We start from the raw sequence: 20,393 nt of genomic DNA, 5'->3' as shown, positions 1-20,393 counted from the left end.
AAAACACTCAGCTCTAAATAAACACTTTTTGTAACAAAGCAGTGGAAGCATCTTATAGGGAACTACCTGCTGTTCTGTATTCAAATGGACATGTGCCTATTTTTTCCTTAACATCCAATAGCAAGAGGAAAACCAGGAGGAATACCTATCACAGAAGCCTTTGAACTAACTAAAAAACAAATCATGTTTACTGTGAAGTAATTTAAGAAAATGTTTCATTGTACTTTTTTGATCCTACTGTATATTTTCAGGCCTATGACATTGCTCAAGGAATTTCCATTTATTAAAAATATGATTTTGTTAATCAAACTTGTTGTGATGTGCCCAGATTCAGTCATAAGTCTGACCCAGATTCTATAGTCATTTTTTTCTATTAGAAAAGCATTTAGAGCCCAAAGGGATGCTTTAGCTGCACCTCAGCTTTTACATCATACGGCTCAGATGCTGCTAAGGGCTCTGTTCTCGTGTTATTCACCCACAGTTTCTTATGTTATATTAGCACCTCTTCAAGAAACAATGCGCCCAACAGGATGTTTCTGTAAAGTCTTTTGAAAGTCACAGCTATGTTCTATTCATCTTTATGAAGAGGAGGGAAAACGACTGGGTCTTTTTTTAAATTACTCTTATGTACAGAGATGGACACTTGTAAGTAGGAGACTGCCTCAAGGCTGGGCCCTGTGTGAAAGGCCCTTGTGTGAGGACTGAAATTGCCTTTCTTAATCTCATTCATAAAGGGCTACCAACAGTTTTAAGACTCTGCTTAATAATTATCACATTAAGAAGGAGCTATATTTACATTTATTTTGAAAATAGTTGATTATATCTCAATACCAAGTTCAAGGTATTGAGGCCTTTTCCTGGCCTCAAGGTCCCTCACACTCATAAAAACCTGCAGTCTTCCTATCTTCCTCAACCCTTTCCACTTAGAAACACTATGACAGTGGTTCAAATTTTTCATGCAGAAATTCACTCACAAGATTAGAAAGTGTAAGATACTGTCTCCAAAATCCTCAGGTTAACTAATAAGCCCTAAAAATAAATAAAGAAAATCTAGAAAGATAAGAAGGAACAATGTAAAGTCATAACTTTTATATCTGCACCAAAAGTCTTCTCTTATTTCAGAAGGTTGAAAACTATGCTTTTTACCCTGGCTTGAGGATATTTACACACCAGCCTCAATCCTGTCCCATTAAAGTCATAGGGTCTCTAACAAGCCCATTAATGTGTCATCAGGGCATAAGCAAATATGTCCTAAAGTAAACATTCACTCTAAAAAAAATTACCTGCTTCTCCACTATGTCGTTCAAGGCCAAGATGTATCCATAAGAATTTTATCTAAATGAAAACCCAAATTTTAAATTTTAATGGAAAATTGAGAGGAAAATATGAGGTGATTTAACTCCTGCAGCCTGGATCCTTTCTTTAGTCTTTCAAAAGCCATTTAGGTAATAGAAAAGCCTTTCTACTCACACAGTAGACAATGTCTCTGTTTAGGTCTGCTTCTAATAACATGAATATTATTAATCTCTTCTACAAGCTGTGCTAAGAATCTCTTTTGAGAAGCAATGACATCTTTGCATTATTAATAGCTGATTCAATCTGGCTTGCTGTAGTAACAGCTTTTGCCAGTGTGAGATTAGGTTCAACTAACAGCCTTACGAATTTCAGCATGTCTTTATCTAGCAGGGTATTATAATACAGTGTTCTTCTGTGCCCAAGAAATGTAGCCAAACAGAAACCATGCCTGCCTGGTATCATCAATCGCAAGCAGGCAATTCTCAGCCACACTTACCACATTTTTTAAAGAATTGTTTTTCAGTCTCCAAGGGAAAGACTAAAATAATACAGTAAACACCTTCATGATTCTTCCTCGTTTTATTTTTTTGCTATTTCTTCATATATCTTCAAGCACCTCTCCCTGCCTTATGCTACAGTTTCTATATTTCTCACTGACTTTTTTTCTAGTGCATTTTTCCAACTTTCTCCAACTTTGTTTCATTTTTCCTTTAAGAATACCTGTTTGCTTTCCATACCTCCATCTATTTTTAATTTTCTATTTTTTAATTTTTAATTTTTATTTTTTTTTTAATTTTAAATGCCTATAATGCTATTGAATAGATGTTAGGACTTTAATAGATTTCTAACACCACAAGGGGCAGGACTGGAAGATTGACATTTTGACCCCTCGTTTACTGCCAGATGAGCTATTGGGTGTTCTGGATACATTGGTTCTCCTTTTCCTGTCAGAGCAGACCATTCTTTTGCAGGTATTATCTCATCAGTCTTTCAGACAAGTGTGCACACTAAGCTGGTCTGGCTCATGAGTAATCATTTGTTTTCCACTTTTGTTCATCTTCTTCATTAAATGAGTTTAGGTGCTACAAAAGAGACAAAACTAAGAGTTGGCAGGTGGAGGGGGAGCAGTTATTGCTGCAAAAGGGGGAAAAATATCTTCTCTGCACTCAGCTCCCTTAAGCTGCTGGTCTGAAAGTCTCTTTCGGAAGGAGAGTAGTGTTTTTTTCCTTCATTCACTTTCAGTCCTCATTTTTACTGCAGTATTGTTTTATGCAAGGCTCAGTTTAAAATCAAGCTGATGGAGTCAGGTAATACTAAAGTGTACAAAATGGTATTCTAAGTTTTCATTAAAAATGTGAAAGAAGATTGATATTTTCAAAATTCTGAAACATGCTGTTGAGAAATTTAACAACCTTTTTATTTTATTTTATTTTATTTTATTTTATTTTATTTTATTTTATTTTATTTTATTTTATTTTATTTTATTATTTTTTTCTGAGCTGGTAGCAACTGAGAGGGAACTTTATTTTACAGTGGAAATTCTCCTTCCTCTACAAAGAATGGATTAAATTTTGGATGCAAAGCAAAATCAAGATTCTAGTAGAAAAATATGACTGAAAAGCATTTGACAGGAAGCATTTTTACCACCCGGAACACTGACTTGAATGTATTTCAGATATTACCAGGAGAACTTCTAAGAAGGCTTAGGACACAGTTTGGAAGAAACTGAGAAATAAAAGTAACCAACAGAAGATGGATAAAACAGGGGTTGTTTGAACCATCTTTTCCTACTTTAAGCCTTATTGCTTTTATTACTGAGGCTTTACCTAATATTAGATATATAATTTGTTTTTATTTGCTTTTCTTGCCTTTAATATTAATTTTAGCTTTTTTAGAAAAATGAATAAAGGTTGCCCACTCTTAAAACAAGGAAATAATTTCCTGAGATGCTGAAGAGAAGGAAATATGCCTAAAACAGGATGATAGAATAGGATAGGTCCTAAATCAATACCATGGCCACAAAAACAGTCAGTTCCTCAGAGAGTCTGAGCAGGATACAGATTATGGTTGGCAAGACAAACAAGGAGCATCTGCTGAGCAGCCAAGTCAAAACTAGCCAAGCTAAATTCAGACCAACAACATAGAGGTGAAAAGGTTTGCATTGTGCTGGCTAACCTCAACTATCCAATTTCATTTAACTACTTTTTGGTTCTCACTGTTTGTACTTGATATATCAATCTCATCTTTGTAAGATTAACATACTTTTTCCATGAAGTTTTACTTTTAAAAAAGCAGAAACAAAGAGGAAAGATCCCAAGACACATTGTCTTTTTCCCTGGTTTCACATTAGCTTGACATTCAAGCTGAATTTGAAGAGCTTTTTGTTATTGCTCAGTGGTATCGATAAACAGTTAGTCATGTGTATCTCACAGGAAAATACATGGAAACATTGAAAGGATGTTTAACAGATCAGGGGAGATTATATGATAAAATAATATTTATACTTTTCACATACCCCAACATAGTCAGAAAATTATTATGACCATGTTTCAGGTTTCATAGTAAGCCCTTTTTGGGAGAAATGAATTATTGCAGGCCTAAGAACTGTGTGGCTGCTGAAAGACTACCAACCCATGATGGTCCCTCCCTCCAGATGAGTGCTATCAAAAACATGGTAAGACCTTAATATTTAGCTGTAAAACTCAAGGGAGAATATATTTACATGAAGTGATTATCTCTTATGTTTCTGGACATTCTAAAGATACATTACATTCTCCTAATAATACTTGCCTTCTTTTTGATATGATGTTTTGGAAGAACAGCTTGCACTTATAATCAGTACAATTTATCACCTATCCCCAAAGTACCTTGCCGTTGAAATGCCTGACATATATATTAGGTGTTGTGGATTTAGCAAAAATTGAATTATAAATTGCCTTGCCAGCTTTTGCCTCTGGAAATAATGAAAAAGTGAGCTAAAGAAATGTTCTCCTGAAGGATTTATTTTTAGTGGCTATAGAGAAAGAAACAACAAACATGGATTGGCCAGATTTTATCATTTTAAGCACTGAATAGCTTGGTCTCAAGAAAAGTTTTCATTCTTTTGATTTTTTTTAAAGAAAAAAGACTGCACTGAGAGTGCTTGAATGTCTCTGAAAATAACTCAATTGAGAAAGGGGGAAAAGAAAAGAAGGAAAAAAAAAGAAAACATTAACAAAACATTAATTTGTACTCAGTAAGCTATGAGAATTTCAAGGTCTTGTGCCCAAATGAAGTCAAGTTAAATGTCATCCAAAATACTTTCTTTTCTCTTCTCTGGTAAGTGCCATCTCTCAATGAATGAAATTATTTGCAATGGTCTTTTAGAGTTTAACATTATCCAACTCCTCAGTATAATAGGGCCTTTAATAAGTTAATAATCTAAATTGGCAGAGCTATGCAGAATCCACTTTTGGCAAGTATTCCAGCATCAAAGATGGAGCTAACTTAAACGTTAATTGTAAAGGTATTCAAAAATTCAGTAAACTTTGGTAATCCTAACTTTAAACTGACATCTAGTGTTTCCTCATGAATTACATTCTTGTCTCTTGATAAATTCCTGCAGAAAAACAAAATGTACCTTGTGTTCACCTATAGTTATTTAATTTAAAGAAAAATATTCTACATGAGAATGTAGATAATTTGAGAGTAAGCTTTCCTTTTAAAAGATAAATTGAAATTGTAGCCCAGTTTGTGTCATTTGTTAAAAAAAAAATGTTTTTACAGTTTTATTATAAGTTTTTGCTTCAATAAACTGATGTTGGAACGTGAGCTCATATTCTTTGGTGTTTTTTGTGTGTGTGGTTTTTTTTGTTGTTGGGGGGGGGTAAGTAGTTTAAATACCCAGCATTTTGGGTGTGCATGTTTTTAATATAAGTGATATGAGAATACAAAATCTTACTTGGGTGTGTTATGTATGTGTGTAAAAGAATTAAAAGCAGATACTTATCAGTTAAATATTGCCTCCTTCTTATATTAAATATCCTGTTATTAAATGAGCTGATCATAAAATTCTGATGTGTATTTGGTATTACTGGGCAAAAGGTGTTTGAATTGTCTTTTTATAATTGATGCATTCTACAATATGACTGCCAGATTATAGTCACATGAAATTCGCTCAGCAGCTTGACTGCATAGGTTAATAAAATATAACTGTCTACACCATGTGGAGAGGAGTGCAGACAAATGGAATCAGATGATTTTTTTTACTAAATATGGTTGAGAAATATGAATAATATTAGCATTCACTCAGTTCAGCTTACAAAGTGACTGCTGTTCTTTAGGAAGTGATATAAAGAAACACCAGCAAGAAAGCAAGGAAAGATATAAAATCTGAGAAGGTGAGTCTTTAACAACTGTAATGGTTAGAATCCTTAACCATCAAGAGCAAAGTCAAGAATGCCCAACATCTTGAGTGAATAACTGAATAAGTTTGATAAAGTTGAAAACAGACACACTGATGGAAAGACCAAAATAAAGTATTTATCATAAAAGAAAGACCGCCAGAGAAGGCAGGGGATGAGCTTACAGAATATCCATAAAAGCCTACACAGAAGTGAAGGGCATAAGTCTTGATCCATTTCACAATTGTAAGCAGTACCAAGATTTAATCAGTGGAAGGACAAAACACACAGCAAGGAGAGGAAAGACCAGTTTCCCTGGTGTATTTGTATTTTGTTACATCATTGTTAGCTTTTAGTGCCTTCCCACTTATTTTTCTCTTTTGCATGGGTATGTACTTGAGTCATTGGTCACCATAGGTGACTGAGGAGGAAAAAAAAATAAATATAAGCAAGAAGTTGTAATGTACGTGCATTATATAAAATGCATATAAAGGCTTACAAGTTGGCAAATATGCTGAAGAAATGTGTTGTCATCATATAGCCACAAAACATCCTACAGATTAATCCTATGGTGGCCCTGCATGACACCTGTAGTATATGTGGGCATTAGGTCAAAATATTAGCTGAAGCTAATGATGGGCCCATTATAACCCTCCTTAGTGCTCATTACTTAGGGGACCTTTTGAAGGTGCTCTGTATCATTCTCTGGCTGACAGGCTATTCAGTGAAGGTTAGCAACTCCCTCTGAAGTCCTGTTTCTCTGTTGCAACTAACTACCTAGCTGGGGTCATGGAAGGCACACATGGATCCTTCACCTAACCGACAGAAATAGTATAGGAAATAATTAACATCTGCATGTGGTACAATTTCGAAGGAAAGTAAATTTACTGTTTTTCAAGGTTAATTTTTTTCTGCATTGAGTATAATCACCACAACAATGAATCAATGTTGTTAGCATTGCACTCAGATCTGTGGAAACATGAGTGTGCGTGATGTGTTCAGAAGGCAGTGGATGAATTCTACACAGATGTTTATGGAGCAGCCAAGGGGTTAAAATAATAATATTCCTGTAATCCTGGTTTATACTGTGGGTGAACGATAGAGTTCTTCACCTCCCATAGCTCCGGCACTTCAGAGCATCTTTAACTTAAAATGCTCATTCAGCCTCTCCTTTTAAGCTATCATTGCAACATCACTGCAATCCATTTTTATTCAACTTTTCAGCTTTAATAACTGCACATTTGATCCACGATAAACTTGATTCATTATAACTATTGTTTACTGCAAGTGTGGAGTGTCTCCCTTGAAAGATTGTATGGATAACTTGGAAAAACAATTGTGCATTTCCCACTTACTATTTCTTGCATATCTTATTGCACGAAAAAGAATAAATCTCTCTTGAAATCTGCACATTTCCCTTCCTGTTCCTGCAGTGGCCCTAATGTCAAAACAAAACAAAACAAAACAAACATATTCAGGGCAATGGACAAAACGGAAGTCTGCCAGCTCAGTATTTTCTTACTGTCCCAATTTGAATCTGACCTTGCCTTCCCTAGCATATCTATCAATTCCTATTAGGTATGAAAGCTAATTTTAAAACAGCCATATTTGCTTTCCCTTAAGCCTTGCTTCACACTATAATTTCCCCCAACTTTCTCAGTGATTATTTGCTGCAGTTCCTTACATAATTACTCCAGTAACTTGTTTAAATCTTTTGTGAAATGCTTAGATAAAATGATACTTACTTGCATCCCAAACTATGGAGCTGAAATTACCCTTAGGGGTTGCATACTTAGCTATTTCCTGACAGGTAGATTTACAGATTTAACAAAAATGTGGTGTTTTTTGTGTTCTTTTTTTCTCCAAAACACCATTCTTTGTACATGTGCTTGAGCACAATGTGTCAGTTTTGGAAACATCAGTTTTATCACAGCAGTACTTAGTTTTGAAAGCTTGACTCTATCTGCCCACTTTTAGTACAGTAACACCTGCCAACGAAGACACAAATTTGATTTGTGATGAATTCAGGTAAATCAAACTGAAAAAAAAATCAATGAAATTTAGCAACATTTAAAATGTTGGAATCCAGGTACACATGTTGTTCAATTTTAAAATTATAAATAAATAAATAAATAAAAGTACATTTATTGATTAATGATCAGTAGCAAGGAAAGGAATAAAGAAATGTTCTTTGAAAGGCAAGAGGAAATTCCCCTGAAGTAGCACTTCAGATTGAGAATTCTGAGTGCAATTTATTACACTGAAGCCTGAGGTCTTGAAGCAGCACTTGCCTCCTTACTAACTTACCAGGCAGTAGGGGTTAGAGGGTATGTGTGGGGGTATTTCTGAAGGGGCAATGAGACACAAGTTTGTCTGCATAACATGTCAGAAGCTACAAAAAAGATCTAGGCACAGCCAGGAATCAAACCCAAGTCACCTCCGAACAAATGGAGTTAGATCTAATAGGTGGGAATAAAAATGTCAAACAAGGGAGTAACTTGAAGTATCAAAGTACTGAAGCAAATTGGAGTTTTAGCAGTCAAAGCCTCTGTGATATTTTGCAAAAGCTAGAAGTTTACAACCTGACAACCTCCAAGATGGAACTCACTGTAAAATTATAAAACATTGAAGAGCTTTTACACTCATTCTTTTCACTATATTTCCCCTTAGCCCACAGCCCCAGAACCCTTCTCATTTCCATTATTTTAAACGCATTAGACTATGGACATGGGGAAACACTTCAGTTAGCTCTTCTTATGTTCAAAATCATTTAAAAGCTGATTTATTCCCCAAGTAGAGAAGTCTGCAATAAAGAAAATAATCCGTTTCTAGCCTGAGATGACATTTAGCAAGTTTCAGAGCAAATATTCAGGACAAAGTCATAAGCCTCTGAAAAAAAGAATTTTCCACTGGAAATGCTGACAGGTCCTTAAACAGAGTGGTGTGAACAGCAGAGCTGTAATAAGCAGTAATTTAAAGGCTGTGCACTAGTTAACTATTAGTGCTAGTAAACAAGTGACCCTGATGGGATTTCAAATTAGAGCTTCAAGCAAACCACTTGATATTTAACCCTCTTGCTTTTCTTTCAGCTTAAGGAAATGGAAACATTATATCATATTATTGTAGCTCTCTCACTTGATAAGGACAAAAATCAGATAATAACAGATAAAACTTCTATGACAATAAGAAACTCCATGTTTTGACAAATGCAGCCATCAGACCTTTTTTTTTTTTCTAGTGGCAATTACTACTACATTTCTACACTGACCTTTGTTGGCTGTGGCATCTGGAAATGAGAAAATAGTGTGCTAACTATACATCCTATTCTTCCATTCAGCAATAATACTCAAAGACCAAGTTAAAAATAACCCCCTCTTCCTGAGCCTCAGCCATTTTGCACAGACCCAAGTCAGATGGCGGATTAGATTTTCCTCAGAAGTAAACTGCTAAGCAAATTCTCAGGACAAGCAGATGGTAAAGAATCCAAGAAAAACCCTATATAAAGCTGGCTAGTCTTTAGGAGCTGCACACAGAAGATTTCCTAGGACTGAGCCCCACGTGCTACCTTCTTAAGAAAACTGAGGGAGGAGACATGCACTAGCTTGAGGAGCTTTCCAGAAATGTGCTGCCCCACTGTATGATACAGCTTGGCTAGATGAGCAGACAAGTCCTAAGTCTCAGTTCCCTTTAACTTGAAGCCGGGACAACCCTGAAGCTCCTGTCCTAACACAACCTCACTACTGATACATATGGGATTTAGATAAATCAAACTCAGAATATTCAAAAGATGTCCATGGTAATCAAGATACCAAGCTGATCACTGTTGGTATGAAGCAGGAATAACACGATCTCCATTAACGATTAACCTCTCTTTCCCCAAAATTAGAGATCACCAAAAGATAAGATATGTGGTATGAGTTTAAAACAAGGTAAATATACACTGCAATTTGAAGGTGGGCCTGTGTCACAAAACACACCAGAACCTCACTACCTCCCTGCTCTGTTCTCCTCTGGATAAGGCCAAAGTAGTCCTACTGTCCAGGAAAAAAAAAATAAATAAATAAATAATTTGCTGCTTCCTCCTAACCTGAAATTAAGAAGCCCTGACTTACTCTGCAGGGAATGCCAGTAACATGTTTAGAGTATGGAAGAGTGCTTGATTTATAGCCTTAAAATCAAGAACTTTTCTGGTGACTAAACAAAAGAAAATATTTGAACATTCATTTAAATTACCCCAAAACATCAGAGAGAGCTTGTGTCATATCTTCATTCACACATGCTGTGGTATTGTACTACATGAGCTGTAAACAGCCTAGAAAAATAAAGGAAATAATTTCATCACCATCACTTACACTGACCTCCTGCAGGTATGGAAAGAAACCACAGCCCCTCCTCCTTCTGTTTCTGGTAGTCAAGTGAAATAACTTTCCACTAAGAGGTAACTCCTGGTTGACTTTGAGTAAAGCGAGCAAGTGACAGACTATCCATTTGATCATACTCCTGTCCAGCTCCCTTAGGGCTTTACTTAACCTCTGGCAAGTGGTAAGAGAGAAGGATTTTCACAGCAACCCTGTCTTCCCCCTTCTATCTGCTCCTTAAATATCATGTCTGCTGTGGTTGACTCTGAACAATAAGACTGTGCAAGAAGTCTAGATTTGTCTTAAAATTCAACGTGCTAAGGGAATACAACTTACAGACAACACTTTCTCTGAAAGTGGTGTGAATGCTGTCTGTTCACACAGCTCTCTATAAATATAATAGAAATGAAAATGAAAAATAAATGCCTATAAAATTTGAGACACTAAAGAATGGCTGTGAAAAGAAATAGTGAAGAGAGAATGAAACTTTAAAAAATATTTCTGCTCCATGCTGTTAACATTAATCAGGTGTTGGAGTAGGATTTCATAGAAAACTCTTAATATTTTTAGGTCTCTGTAGCTAGCTTCAAAACAGTGTTAAATATATATATATATATATATATTATTCCAAGTAAAATACTATGAGAATAAGCAGAGTTAGCTATTATGCAAGTCATTGTCAGTTTACAAGCAGATTTTTTATGAGGGCAGAAGGAAAAATCAATGAGGCAAATAATCTCTAAAGAAGCAGTAATCTTGTCTTCCTCTTATTAATTAAAAAAAAAGGAAAAAAAAGAAAAAAAAAAAGAAAAAGGATGAAAAAAGATAAAGGAAGAGCAAACAAACTAAATTCCTTTACACGGGCATTACAAATGTTTGCATTTTCCAAGCAGGCACTAATATGTCTTTATAACTAAAAGCAAAGAAGTGCTACCATGACTATAAAAGATTAAGAAATGTCTGTCTCCCAGATTCCATATAACAGGCAAAATAGTCCTGTGATGGGTCTCTTAATTGTCAGCCAACTCTTTTTTTTTTTTTAAACACTAAGATCTGGAGCCATTTATTATCCTTTATTCTCTTTTTCATAGGTTTAGTAATAAAGAGGAGTAGTGTAAATGGAGCATACCTTTTTTCAGTGATATTTTTGCAAGTGTTACTAAAGATTTGGCATTTACAATTGACTTTGCAACTAGATATGCTTCAACTAGGAAGTATAGTTCTATGTTTCAATAATCCTGAGGCTGCAGTATGTTGCAATGTGGAAGAATTCACCCTCCTACGTTCCCTTGCAACACCAATTACATCTGCAAGAATATTAAAACATTTCCCCCAGGTCTCTTTCAAACTCCCTTTCAGCAAAAAGGATTCAGAAAACTTCTTACCCTATCAATTTCTCTCACAATCCTTTCTCTTGTTACCACATAAAAAAGAAATTATAGAAAAGAGCTGGTAAAGCAGCTCAAACAAAAAGAGAAATGTTTCCATTTCAGTTCTCTCAGAATTTGTCATAGTCACTTTCTCATAAAGTTTTTTTGTTGTTTTGTTGTGTTGTTGTTGTTTTTTGTGGGTATTTTTGTTTGTTTTGTTGGTTTTGTTTTGTTTTGTTTTCTAGGGAATAGGACATTTCCCCGTAACATGGTGTAATGTTAGTCACTTTAAAAAAAATGAGAAATTCTAGCTGATACTTCAAGTCATTACAGCACCATGTCAGCACTATTGCAACCAGATACAATTCCACTGACTTCAGGCCTTTAAGCACAAGCAAGTCTGAATTTTCTTCATAAAGTCCCAGCATATACTTCTAAGAACAAGGGAAATATATCCTTAATTTTTCACTAAACTACTAAATTAATTGTTCACAGATATATATAGCAAGTGATCACAATATTCCTTGCATATTTGCAGGAAAGCTACTCTCCAGCACAAGCAAGCCAGACCAACTAAGATGTCAGTACTGCTCAACAGGGTTTGATTTGTGCTGGGGAGACAACACAATCCAATGAGCAGCATAAAGAAGCTCCCCAATCTGAGCTGTAGCATTATCCATTTGAGGAGACACTTTGATCTAGTCATTTGGGAGCTGCAGTTTCTCAGTCAGTAAGACACAAATCTTTGTGCCTACCCACCTCTGCAACACATTTTGCCAGTGGAAAAACACTACACGGTCCTATGTTCCAATTTGTGTAATTTTAGTCAGTATCTGTGATTGCTTTTTACAACATGCATTTTGAATTAAAGAGGACAAAATGGTTTGCCTGTCCTCGGCCTTTTTCTGGTCCTGCCAGACCTAGTTCTGTTCATCTTCCTGCTGGTTCCAGATATCTGCTGTGTGATCCTATGCCCTTTATTTTGGCACGCCATTCCTCTCTCATGTCTCCAGAAACTCCTATTCTCATTACTGAATGAGTACATTTAGCAAAATTAGTCATGTAGCCTAGCTAATTTCTTTTTTTCTTCTTTTTCTTTTTCCTTTTTCTTTTTCTTCTCTTTTTCTTTTTCTTTTTTTTCTCTTTTCTCTTTCTTTTTTTCTCTTCTTTTTCTTCTCTTTCTTTCTTTCTTTCTTTCTTTCTTTCTTTCTTTCTTTTTTTCTTTCTTTCTATTTAAAAGGTGCATTTGAAGCAGTTTACATTTGAAGTCAGGTGCACTAGATCAGGACATAGCAAAAGATTTGGCAGTGGAACAGAGTTCTTTCACTAGATTTGTCCTGCTAACCTGAAAGTAAAGTATTTGCCTTTTAAAACTTTATAGAATAATAATCCAAGATGAACTTCCATAACCTATAAACAGTTTTTGCTTCTCATTCTTCATTTTTTTTGTGGTAAGCTTAAGGCCTCATCCCATAAGGTACTGAGCCAGCCTGAACTTCATTAGTATAATCATCATTAAAGATATTCAGGACCTCATTGGACGTCTTTGGCAGGGGGGAGATAAAACCAAAAACAAACAAAAAAAACCCACTCTGGTTATTAGAACTTCAGTTGGATTCTGTTTCATTTCTTCAGATATAGATATATAGGTATATAGATATATATCTTTGGCTTGCAATGTTTATTATAAAATCTCCTTTTTCCTGTGTACATTTTTTTTCCAAGTTTTCAGCCTCTATTCTGAAACACAAGGGACTGCATAGTTCATCAAAGCCCACTTTGCAGAATGAAATCTTCATTTACAGGATAAAAGTAATCACTGGTTTCTTGTTTAGAAAGATAAAAAAATAAACATCTGCTCATTCAAAAGTATCATAAAAAATGACATCATTTTCCTTGCTTATTCAGTTTGTCGGCTATTTAACCTTCTGTCAGAGAAGTTTGTCTTCAACATATGCTTTCTATACAGCCTACTGGTGTAAAAAATAATTATAATGTTTATTAAATTAAAATAATGAGGTTTATATGAACTTTCAATAATGCAGACAGGCAGACTATAACTGTAAACCACATGCTATATACTTTGGACTTTTACGGCTTTTAATTTATCAAAGGAAATAATTAGCACACTTTGTGGCAGCCAGTGATGGAATTTATTCATTTGGAAGCCATGGGTTTCCTGTCATTAAAACTACATCATGTCCTTCCTTTTCTATTAAACTTCAACTGAGGGCAGTAAGAAGTCACTAAAAGGAAATGAAGAGTTTTTTTGGCAACATTCGCATGCAATGATTTAATACTGCTAAAAGATAGCAACCCATAATGTATGCCAATAAGGGATGAGGGTTCCAATTACCACATTATTTCCTTTATTTGCTGCTTTGTTTGTGGTTCAATTAACTGTGATTTGCAAAATCACTTCAATAAATTTATTTTCTCTTCGTTGGCTTACTGCATTTTTGGTTCCTAATTACAAGTGCTTCTTTTGTGGCAAATAAAATGATTTAGATCTTTAACCAATATATTTAGATTTATATGTCATAGGATATTACTTTTTTTCCCTTCAAAGTGATCGATCACTTCTCTTTAACTAAAGATTCTACTTGGCTAAAATTAATGCTTTTGGTTTTTCTGAGGCATTTTTTCAAATATAGCTAGCAAAATATTTGGGTTTTCTTCAAGTAGAAAAGAAGCAAAAGTGCCAATAAAAGTTTCCTTCTCATCCACGTCTACACACACAAAACACCCTCTGCCTTATGCACACAGCTATAAATGGCTTCTGCAGACCAAAACCTGCATCACAGAAGTAGCTCAGCCCAGACTGAAGCTGACTGAAAGATGCACGTCCTTTATCTTCAAAGGAGGTCTAAAATCAAATTACCATAGAGACAGACTTAGCCTCTCTTTTACAGGAGTGGGTGGTCCTTCCAGGTCATGACCAAGGTACATCAACAGCAGCAGCAGAATGCTGGAGCGTCAAGTATTTTATTAAGTGATACCAGGAAATGTGAAGGAATAGATGATATAGAGTACTGTAAGATCTTTTCATTCATAATGACATTAGTTAAAAATTATTCAAACTGCGTATACAGTGTGTTCCAGTCTTCAGCAGCTTAGCAGAAAATGAAATCTTAAAATGCTTAGAAGAATTATATATTACTAGAGTCTATGTTTGCTGTGTTTGATTCAAAAAAAAATCTAGCACAATTAATTTATTGTTTGAATCTTCCAGCTGCATACTTGACTTCTATATCTAGGATCTAACAGACAACTTAACTAAGGCAAACATTAGATATCCACAATATTTATTATCAAAACCTACTAAATTTGGGGGTATGAAGTCTTTAAAGCAATGTGCAGACAATTGTAAACAGGACCTTTACTGTGGTTCAATGGAAAAATCTTTAAATTCAGGAATACTTCCTCATAACCAGTAAAGTTGGACAGTGATATTGCTGCTGAGTTTGCAAATTAAGATGTAAGATCAGAGCTAGCTAAGATTGTCATATTGTCTCCTCTAATTTGGAAAAGTAGAACTAGGCTAGAGAGAAGCCCATAAAAGAGACTTTATGACTCTCTTCAAGGCTGACATAGAAGTCAATGCTCCAATCCCTTCTCCCAGCCTCTTGCAATTACATTTCCGCAGGAAGAAAGAAAAAGAATTAGAAACAGGATAATGTAGCTTTAAATCATTTCTCATAGCCTTTGCCTTCTAGTGAGAGCCCATAGCTTTTTTAACATGCTTCTTATATTGTTTAGTGTTAAGCAACAAAAAGCACAACCTGTTTGACCCTTCCTCAATAAAAAATCATTTTGTTCTGACATCCTATAAAATCTGTGCATGAGCCTCCTGAGCCATAGTGTCTTCTCCAATTGACAAGGAGCAAGTACTGTAAACATATACAGTAAAGATCCCTTGTAGACGCGTTTAAGGTAATTCCGATAAAGCAATGCATGTCATTAATATGCCACAGTAGCAGCTAAGCATGTGCTACTATTACAAAACAATGACATTTCCAAAGCTGACAGCTATGTCATCACTAAACTTTAAAGTTCCTGAGTCATCAGGATGTGATATCTTGAGTGGATTACATTGCTTGTGTATGAGCAGGTATGACATGGCCCATGAACTCGCAGGAACACAATATGTTAGTAAATACTGTAGTACTGTGTATGTGAATAACAATTGTGTTTCAGTACAAGAACATGTAGAAAACTTCATTTATGCTTACTAAAAAGAGAACTTCTGAATAAAGATGTTGTGTAATACTTTCAGAAGTCATACTTTTATTTACGTCAATATTTGCAATGCTTTTACAGTAGCTTCACCAAATCCTGATATGAGTCTGCAGTATGAACACAAAGCTTTAATAAATTAAATGCCTACATAAATGCCAACCAAAATCCTGTGTTATTCCAAAATTATGATTCTCCAACAATCTTATTTGAACACGCTGCTATTTTTACAACAGTTCTTCAAAGAGTTTCTATTTCAGTATTCACATGTTTTAACATTAATTTTGCAATTTGTCCTAATGGTGAAGTTCTATTATTATGTCTATCGTTAGGACTAGGAACTGTACCTTGGGGACACTAAGGAAAATCATCTTCATTAATTTTAGATGTCCAGTGTGAGATATCTAGGGCCATTTTCAGACTGCATAGCCTTAAAACTATTTAAAGAAATTAAACAGTGGAAAATTTTAACTTTGAAAGTAAACAAAATCTGAAATATTTTGGCTCACAATTAAAATACTTCAGTAATGAAATACTATCATTCTACCTCAGGCAGCTGTAGTTCATAATCTTTATATTCCCATCCTCCTCTGTAGCCCATGCTTTCTGAGCAAAACAAGAGTAGTAGGAAGAGACTGTTTTGTTATACAGTGCCTGATTACAGTGTTGAAGAACACATAGCCCAGCTGCCGATTTCAGCCCATGAAGACACATTAAGAAAAAAAAATACTAAATATAGATCCATTAAGATATTGTGTCTGACTATCTACACTAGAATATTCTGGTTCTCAGATATTTGATTTTAAGAAAAATGTATGGACAGCTGCTGCGTATAAGAATAATCTAGCTGAAGCTTTCCATGTTTCCTAAGGTAAGGAAAGAAACATTCATTGCAGCTTGCACCTCCAAAGAGGAGCTCCCTTCATCTTCAGGAGCAGTTGTGAGCACTTACCACTTCAGCAAAGTGAGCCTTAGAGACCCAAGTCAGGTGTCTAGAAAATAAGAGCATAAGGCGAAAGCTGGAATCAGGGAGGCAAAGAAGAACTTTCTCACCACAGTACACAGCCCTACAGATCTCTCTCAAATGCTTTCAACTACTTTCCACTCTGCCTGCCTTCTATTATCACCTCCATCCCCAATATTCTGTTTCTTAAGGGCAGAATGGCAGGTTTTCTCTTCTCTTTTTTCAACCTGAGGTTAAATCTGGGGCTTGTTAATACTCATATGAATGGGGGAATTCAGGAATTGAATGCTTTCTTTGCTTTCTTCTGCTGCTGTTGAAGTGCATTCCAAGCCTTTTTTTTTTCTTTTTTTTTTTCCCCTTTTGGTGAAGAAATAGAGTTTAAATGTGGAGCCAGTAATTAAAACAGATGAAGGGAAGGGTCTGTGCCTCCTTGAAGGAGAGTTTCCCAGCTTTTCTAGGGCTCTCCTTACTTCCTGGACTAGAACTAGTCTGAGGTAAACTCTCCAAAAATGCATAAACTTTTTATGTGTTAACTACCTGGATCCACAGCTCCATACCTGGTTGGTCTTACCACTTGCTAACATGAACATAGCCTTAAAGGGCCAAGGCTCCCCATGAAAGCTGAGAGAGGAGTGACTATGCCTTGAGTAATTTGTAAGAGATGAGTGAACTGAGAAAAGCCAGCTGTCTGGAAACATGATTAAGATGTTAGTCAGGTCAGTCTGTACAACTGGTGGAAAACGTTTAAGGGTCAAAAAAAAAGCAGAAGATTACCAACAGCTAATGAGTATGCATCATCAATGCTCTTGGTCTCCCAAGTCCAATAGGGTTTTCCTCAGACATTGCTTACAGGGTCCTAGGGTGGGAGAAGAGGAAATGAAAGAAAGGAGCACCATGACTGGATAAAAATGGGGAAGAAGGGGGCAAGAAAATCAAGGTAAAGAAATACAGGAGTTACTACACAAAGTAGTTGAGAAGGTAACAGGACAAAAGTAGCACAAAAGAGCAGGGACAGAGGAAGATGAATGCCAGAAGGTTTTGATGAGAAGGGCCAGGGGTGGGTGAAGTGAAAAAGAGCTGCCCAGCTTACCAGCTGGGGTAGGTGGCAACATAACTGTCATGTCCATGAGGGCACTAGCAGCCCTGACTGCAACAGGGCTGCACACAGCAACCCCTGGGGCTCCCCCCACCCTGCCCAGGGCCCAGGGCCCCATTTCAGCCCCCAAGGGCCATCAGTCCCTACCCCTGTGACACCATGGCAAGGCTGGTCTCCAGCTCTACACAGCCCCGCAGGCCCATGTCCCGGCCTGGCCTTGGCCTGGCCTTGTTCCGGCCCAGTTCCCAGAGGGAGGCCCGATGCCTGGGCCTAGAGCTTCCCCAGTGCCCTCAGCTGCCTGGCTCCTGGCTGGGGCAGTGGGATGGGCCCTGACTGTGGCGCCCTGCAGCCCATGCAATACCCTGACAACAAACCTTCCACCTACAGCTCAGCTGCCAATTCTGGCATGAAATACGGGGCTCTGGGGTTTACTCAGCTCCTTTACTTTGCACATATTTCTGAACTCCCCTCCCACAGCAGACCTCTGTACCTGCTCCAGTGAGACAACACAAGCATACAGAAAAAGGGTCACCAGTCACTCCCCAATTACATGGTTCAAGTAATTATGCCATAGTTCTTGATGCCCTAGTGCTGCTGAGGTACAGTTGGATAGATCAGCTGTCTTTTTCAGTTTGCATCCTACCCCGTGAAAGCTTCTGTAACAGAATATTAACACTGTGAAGTCAACCTAATGGATATTTAGCAAATATAGTAGTTAAGACTGTTATGCACCGATTTTCACCTTTCTGCCTTTATGCAGTTGCATTCTGATATGCTTATTAATTAGGTACTCATACATGTTGTTGTTTCGGAACCCTTCTTCAACCAGTGCAGAGAATGTACTGGATGGAAATAGGCCTCCTTCATTCACAAGTTGCCTCTAAGACTTCTGCTGTTCGTTGCCGAAGGTGGGAGTTTATGTCAGGAGTGGGAGATTCTGAAGGGACAAGGGTTTTGTAGACAAGGTGAAAAAAAAAAATCTAACCTTTAACAGTTCCTTTTTTGTTCTTTCTGCTGAAGAATGCAGCTGGTACTTAGTGTTGTGTTGTCCTTGCCACCTACTCCATACCCCTAGCAAGAACATACCTATTAAGGGAGGATGGGGCCTCTTCTATTCAATAGCTAACTTGGTGGCTGTGGATACAGATGGAGGTGTTCCTCAAACTGTATTGTCTTTTGCAGATCAATTAAAATAGTAAAGCTTATGGAGAAAACCTCCCTGAAGTGTCTGAATGTGAAATAAGTGAGAGGCATGCCTTTGTACATCTGTCCAGACATCAACTGAGGGGGCTATGTACAAAGTTTCTAGAATTGGAAGAGAGGCTAGTTTATTTGTGAAGCATGGGTCCTTGCTCAACTAAGAAAATAATTCACAAGTTGTAGCTTACAATAGATTAAAAACTGATTAAAAAACAGAACAGATTACTGGGAATAAATAATTACTGTTCATTAAAAATGAACAGGTGATTGGGAATAAAATTGGACCAATCCTAACTAGAAATAACATCTAAACCCAACCTAACTGCCCACAAAAGGACTTTAAAAACTCATGAAATAACTTTTTTTTTCTTTCCAATTGGTATAAGCCTTTGTACCTTCAGACACTATGAAAATAAATGTCAAAACATCATATGAAAATTTAATTTTGAAATATCTCTGAACTGTTCAAAACCCCCTTCATAATCTAACAAATCTGTGTCTAACAAAAGTTTTGCTCATCTATAAGTAATTGGATTTAGAAAACGTCATATGTGTGGATTATTAAAGTAAACAGTGTTTTAATCTACAGATAAATTACTTTGAGTTGCTGGCTTTTTTCTTTTTGTGTTTATAGCAAAAGTAAATATAGGAGATTACATCAAAAGTGCATTAAAAATATTTTTTAATAACAATGTGGAAAATATTGCATTAAATACTGGATAATTTTTGTGTGAAAACTTGGATATATCCTCTATTAAAAATGTTAACTGTTTTGAACAGAGCTGCTTGGTAAGCCACAAATGTGTGAGAAAGTAATTGAGGGAAATATCACCTAGACTTGCCCATTTTCATATTCCTTCGGGGGTTCTGGTTTTGGCCACTGTTGGAGACAGGATACTGTGTTACATGGATCCTGTTTTGATCTACTATGGCTGCTTTTTCCAGTCTTAGAAATTTTACTGCTTGCTAATTCTGGTGCTGTGTGATGATCCTTCCCAGTTTTAATATGGGTGGATATTTCCTTAAGTGGAAAAAAATATAAACCACTGTATACAACTTTTTTTCATTAAAAAAAAAAAAAAAAGATCAGGTGTTCATTCCTATTAATGATGTCCCCTCAACCTAGTCATGTTAATAAATTTTATGCTGTCAAAATGATGACAGAGAAAGTACGATCAGATATATGGGAAGAATGAGCAGTAGCAAGATGTAGGTCTGAAGTGTCAGAGGAATACTAGTAAGAAAATAAAAGTTGACCAAACCTGAAAGTAGAAAGAAAATGAATAAAATAAAAAGACACTTGCATTCCTTGACTTAAATATATATATATATATATCTCAGTGACAAGTGAGCAAATAGTTGGAAGCATCTCTGACAAAGGGCCTGGAACACAAGTCCTATGAGGAGCGGCTGAGGGAACTGGGGTTGTTTAGTCTGAAGAAGAGGATGCTCAGGGGACACTTTATTGCTCTCTACAGCTACCTGAAAGGA

General features: G+C 36.3%; 1 long non-coding RNA gene across 1 annotated transcript; it reads right to left on the bottom strand.

Moving 5' to 3' along the window:
* Positions 1-6,597: 6,597 nt before the first annotated feature.
* On the bottom strand, positions 6,598-18,809 carry LOC106041777 (uncharacterized). The gene is made up of 4 exons (XR_001210695.2): positions 17,850-18,809; positions 17,381-17,462; positions 16,595-16,634; positions 6,598-7,116 (listed from the first exon to the last, which is right to left on the bottom strand). It is a non-coding gene; the product is annotated as an uncharacterized lncRNA (long non-coding RNA).
* Between the last annotated feature and the right edge of the window lie 1,584 nt (positions 18,810-20,393).

Source organism: Anser cygnoides, chromosome 4 (assembly GCF_040182565.1).
Source record: "Anser cygnoides isolate HZ-2024a breed goose chromosome 4, Taihu_goose_T2T_genome, whole genome shotgun sequence".
Classification (NCBI taxonomy): Eukaryota; Metazoa; Chordata; class Aves; order Anseriformes; family Anatidae; genus Anser; species Anser cygnoides.
The sequence above is the reverse complement of the archived record's forward strand: the minus strand, read 5'-3'. Positions and strand labels throughout refer to the sequence as shown.